This window comes from Alosa pseudoharengus, unplaced genomic scaffold (genome assembly GCF_046254945.1).
Source record: "Alosa pseudoharengus isolate Yale_2024_CS ecotype anadromous, Long Island Sound unplaced genomic scaffold, YU_APseudo_1.1 YU_APseudo_1.1_scf_14, whole genome shotgun sequence".
Taxonomy (NCBI): Eukaryota; Metazoa; Chordata; class Actinopteri; order Clupeiformes; family Clupeidae; genus Alosa; species Alosa pseudoharengus.
Genome location: NW_027468609.1, coordinates 15,205,796 through 15,210,795, shown reverse-complemented (window position 1 = coordinate 15,210,795; position 5,000 = coordinate 15,205,796). Strand labels below are relative to the sequence as shown.

At 46.8% G+C, this 5,000-nt stretch overlaps 1 protein-coding gene across 3 annotated transcripts in view; it reads left to right on the top strand.

The window, feature by feature from the left end:
• Nucleotides 1-5,000, top strand: part of tacc1 (transforming, acidic coiled-coil containing protein 1) — a 53,451-nt gene that overhangs the window by 11,629 nt on the left and 36,822 nt on the right. Inside the window, exon 1 of one of the 3 annotated variants that reach the window (XM_076283950.1) lies at nucleotides 4,492-4,637. The exons of the other annotated variants lie outside the window; for them this stretch is intronic. The gene's annotated coding sequence lies outside the window, so the exon portion shown is untranslated. Of the gene's footprint in view, nucleotides 1-4,491; nucleotides 4,638-5,000 lie in introns of those variants that run through there. 3 annotated transcript variants of the gene reach the window in all.

Below are 5,000 nucleotides of genomic sequence, written 5' to 3'. Positions count from 1 at the left end.
TCCTCAGAAAACTACAGGAACTGAAGGTTTCAGTATTTGGATTTCAAACTTTCCTCCATAAACTGCTGTTTTGTATGTATCGTCTAGGTTGGCCTGAATCTTGAAGCGAAGTCTGAGTGAAAGTGGAATGGGAATGCTGTGTGTTGTGATTGTAGGTATGCTGTGTTTGTGTTGTGATTGTAGGTATGTGTGTGTGTGTGTTGTGATTGTAGGTATGCTGTGTTTGTGTTGTGATTGTAGGTATGTGTGTGTGTGTGTGTGTTGTGATTGTAGGTATGCTGTGTTTGTGTTGTGATTGTAGGTATGTGTGTGTGTGTTGTGATTGTAGGTATGCTGTGTGTGTGTTGTGATTGTAGGTGTGCTGTGTGTGTGTTGTGATTGTAGGTGTGCTGTGTGTGTGTTGTGATTGTAGGTATGCTGTGTGTGTGTTGTGATTGTAGGTGTGCTGTGTGTGTGTTGTGATTGTAGGTGTGCTGTGTGTGTGTTGTTGTGTAGAGTTGACATGTCTCCGCCCCTCTTAACGGCATCTCACATTCTCTCAGGTCAACCTCTGCCCCCCTACACACACAGCTCACATTCACGCACAGTCACATACGTTTAGATTAGATTCAACTTTATTGTCATTGTGCAGAGTACAAGGACAAAGACAATGAAATGCAGTTTGCATCTAACCAGAAGTGCAAAAAAGCAGGAAAGTGCAATGTGATATACAGTACAAAGTATGGACAGGTGGTGCATAGACAGGGCAGGATATATAGTGCAGTGTAGACAGTAGTATACAGTTGGTTTACAGGAGGTGGTTTACAGTAATATAAATTAAATATAAATATGTGCAGTGTATTAGTGGTTACCTTATAAGAGCAGAATATAAATATGGCTGTATGTAGTGTGAACAACATATACACAGATGTTTAGCAAGTTTTTCCATCACAGCGCGAATGCTCTGCTTGGTTGTAAAACATCCCTGTCTATGTCCTGATCCCCCCCTCCCCCCCCAATTAGTTCCTTCAATTCAATTCAAAAGTTCCAGTCTTCAATTAGAAGACTGATGTGGGGGTGGGGGGGGGGGGTGTTGAGACTCTTCTCTACTGGACTTCTCTGTGTCCTGAGCTCCACCGGTGATAGAGAGAGGAAGAGAGAGAGAAGGATGATAGAGAGATAGAGAGAGAGAGAAGGAGAAAGAAGAAGGAGAGGGAGAAAAAGCGAGGGAGAGGGAGGGTCAAGGGATGTGATTGGGTGTGTTTGGGTATTTATCGATTTGATTGATCAATGAGCGGTTCCAGTTTCTGCAGCACTCTACAGACTCAGTACCTGCCATGTCATGTCCTGTTTTTCTGCAGCTTTTGGGTTTGTGTCTTTGGTGTTTGTTAGTCGTTGGCGCGTTAGTCCACAGGGAGAGACTCACACAGAGGTGATGATGGTGGTGGTGGTTGGGGTGCAATATTCCACGCAGTAGGAGTTGGAGGACGTTTTTATTTTGAGCTGATTGTAAGGACCTCTGCCATGTAATACAACACCATTTCCTCTCAAAACAACAAGCCCAGAGCCAGGAGCCTGAACATGCCATGCTACTCAGTTGAGCCAGCAGGTTGGACTGGTTATCTGTAGTGCTCTTTGCTGTCTCATGGGAATCTATGCAGATATTCCACCTCAGGGGGAGGCTGTTCCCACAGCCTAGGTGTTCATGAGCTGATTGTTAAGGAAAGAGCTGATTATGTCAGTGTCAGTGGTTTCACATACGCACGCACACACACAAACACACACACACACACACACACACACACACACACACACACACACACACACTTAATCTAGATGTAGGACTTGGTGTATGTCCCTAGAAACATTTTATTTTAAGTCAGCAATGTCAGCAATGTCGCCTCTGCACCACTGTGTGAAGTGTTTTGTCTTGCTTTCAAATCCTATTTTGATTCACAAAGTCTTGTTTTACTGTGTGAAGCTCTCACTGAATATTCACACAGTATATTGTGACATCAACCATTTCACCTGGGAGAGAGGTCAAGCCGTTTGATGATGTCCAGTCTGTGGACAAACTGTCCTTCTGCTGTTGAACACTAGATGGCGCTGCCTCATTGCGACACAGGCTTGTCATGACTGTAAGCAGCCTCAGTACAGGACTCAGGCTGCTCTCAGCAGGGATCTGGAAGGAGCTCGGTGGAAATCTGTAGGTCTTGAGTTGTCTTGAACGCAGCTACACGGCACTCTTCCAATTGACTTGTGTTGCATTTGATACAGCAGGCACGGGTGGCCAGCGCAGCGCTAGCTGGTTTGCATGCTAACTTCAGTGTATACTGTATCTGGACAACACACAGTATAGGCATTTTTAACATGACGTCAAAACAGTTGTTTTGCTATTTCCAGGTAGGCTACTTTTTTATGTGTTAAACTTAAAAAACAAAAAAACATCAACATAGCACCTTTGAGGACAGGTGTGAGTCTGAGGAGAGAGATCTGTGTATGAAATGCGTTATATAAATAAACTTGCCTTGCCTTGCCTTGCCTTGCCTTGCCTTGCCTTGCCTTGCCTTGCCTTGCCTTGCGCCTTGCCTTGCATCAGGCCAGTAGAAGCTTGGCTCTGCTGGTCTCTGCTTGTCTCTCTGGGCTGTTGGCCCATGGTTCATTTACAGCATTAGTCACCCTAGTTTATTCAACAATGTTTACATGAGCACAGCTGTCCTGTCATAGAGTTTATGTCCCGTCCTGACAGAAAAGTCAGGACAAATGCCTTTGGTCAAGTTCACAAATCATTGAGTGTTCACTTCATTGACAGTTATGAAGTGAACTAATGAAAGAATATTCATGCAGAATCATATCTTCTGCCCTGGTAACAGTGTCATTTCATTGTTACCAGAGAACAACTTTATTTGTTATGGAAATAGGCTGTCTATTTATTGACTAGAATGCAAATAAACAGCACTGAAACCCAACCATAGCCTACTTCTCCAGATAGGCCTCTGATTTTCAATACTTCCCTCTTGGAAAAGAACCTGACGCTACCTGTTGTGCTCACAGTAACAGTGTAACACTATCAGTATCAATATCATGTGCGCTCTACCTCAGAGAAACGGATTTTTAAACAGCAGTGGTAGCTAGGCCAAGCACGGGATCAGTATGTGGTGATTGTGAAGTGTGGAGTTTCTCCTCCGGTTATAAGCCAAGTGTGTGGGGAACTCTGGGATTTCACGGATGTGAGCTGGTGGTAAACAGCTGCAGGGGCTGTCCCGTGACTTGGGTAAAAATAACAATAATGATTATCGCTCCTCTGCAAATAGCAACCAACTCCATATGGCTGACTGACATTATGTGCCCAGCCCAAACCAGAAGGCCCTTACGTTATGCAACCATCTACTGGACTCAGTTGGGATGTATGTGTCTGAACATCACAGCCATGTTGTCCTACACAAACTACCTCAGCTCATATCAAAGCGTACTATGTGAACTGCACAAAACAGAGCTCCTGTGTATTCACATAACTTGTAAAGTGTAAATGAATGAAGTTTATATTTTTTCACACAACATGATTCAGATGAATAGTGTTCCATATTTATTTAAATAACTTGCTGTGCGTGAGCAAAGAGTGCTACAGTATACAGTATGCACACAACTCGGTTCAGCAGTGCTATTCATAAATATTCCAGTGACACGCACGAGGAGTGCCTTATATTTATTCACATAGCTGTGTTTGAGTGGAGCAAGACGGCGCTAGTGCGTAAGCCAAGTGTGGTCATGTGTGTGTGTGTGTGTGTGTGTGTGCGTGTGTGTGTGTGTGTGTGTGTGTGTGTGTGTGTGTGTGTGTGTGACATGTGGTGTTTTCATGGAGGGCGGAGATGTGGTGAACTCACATCTGGCCAGCTGTGCTGCCCCACCCTTAGGGGTGAAGGCTGAGTAGTTTCCACACCACCTCTCCTTCTCACCCCTCTTCCTCCTCTCCTATCCTCCCCTCCTCCTCATTCCTCATCTCCCCTCTCCTCTCTTCTCCTCTCCTCTCTTCTCCTCCTCCTGTCATCTCCTCACCCCTCCTCCTCCTCTCTTCTCCTCCTCCTCTCCTCACCCCTCCTCCGCTTCTCCTCTCTTCTCCTCCTCCTCTCCTCACCCCTCCTCTTCTCCTCCTCCTCTTCTCCCCTCCTCCTCTCCTCTTCTCGTCCTCCTCCTCTCCCCTTCCTCCTCTCCCCTCCTCTCTTCTCGTCCTCCTCCTCTCCCCCCTCCTCCTCTCCTCTCTTCTCCTCCTCCTCCTCTCCCCCTTCCTCCTCCCCTCTCTTATCCTCCTCCTCTCCCCCCTCCTCCTCTCCCCCCTCCTCCTCTCTCTTCTCCTCTCCTCTTTTCTCCCCTCCAGCTGGTTCCTCTGTTCTTCAAGTCCTGGAGGAGGTAGAACGTTGCTTATGTAACATCTCCACTTCCTCTTTTCTGCGTTTCCTCTTCCTCTTGCGCCCCAGTCCTGTTCTGTGTCCGGTCTGCCCTCGACAGCTGTTCCCTCGGGTCCCATAACAGGGAAAGGTCCAGCTCCGTCCGGTTTGGATGTGTGTGTGTGTGTGTGTGGAGGGGAGCGGAGTGGAGATTGCGCGGTGACTGGCGGTCTGCGTGTGTGTGTCTGGGGGGAAGAGGAAGTGGAGGTGAAGGTAGGTCCTCTTTGGTCTTCGTTGTTCTCCTGGCGTGAACTCACGCCAATAAAATCTGCAGAAGGCAGCCAGTCATTCAGTCAGTCGACTCTGGCTTGGCTATGGCACGTCACTCATATGTGTGTGTGTGTGTGTGTGTGTGTGTGTGTGTGTGTTTGTGTGTGTGTGTGTTTGTGTGTGTGTGTGTGTGTGTGTGGTTATTGAGAGGGAAATAAGAACACCTTTCAGTTGTGTACTCTGTCTCACCCTAGCGAAAACCCCCCCCCCCCAGCAGCTGACATCATGGCCATTGCCGCCTCTGATTGGCCAGGAAGTCAGACAGGAAGTATTAAATGTGAAAGTTGGTTAAAGCCTAACAAGGAT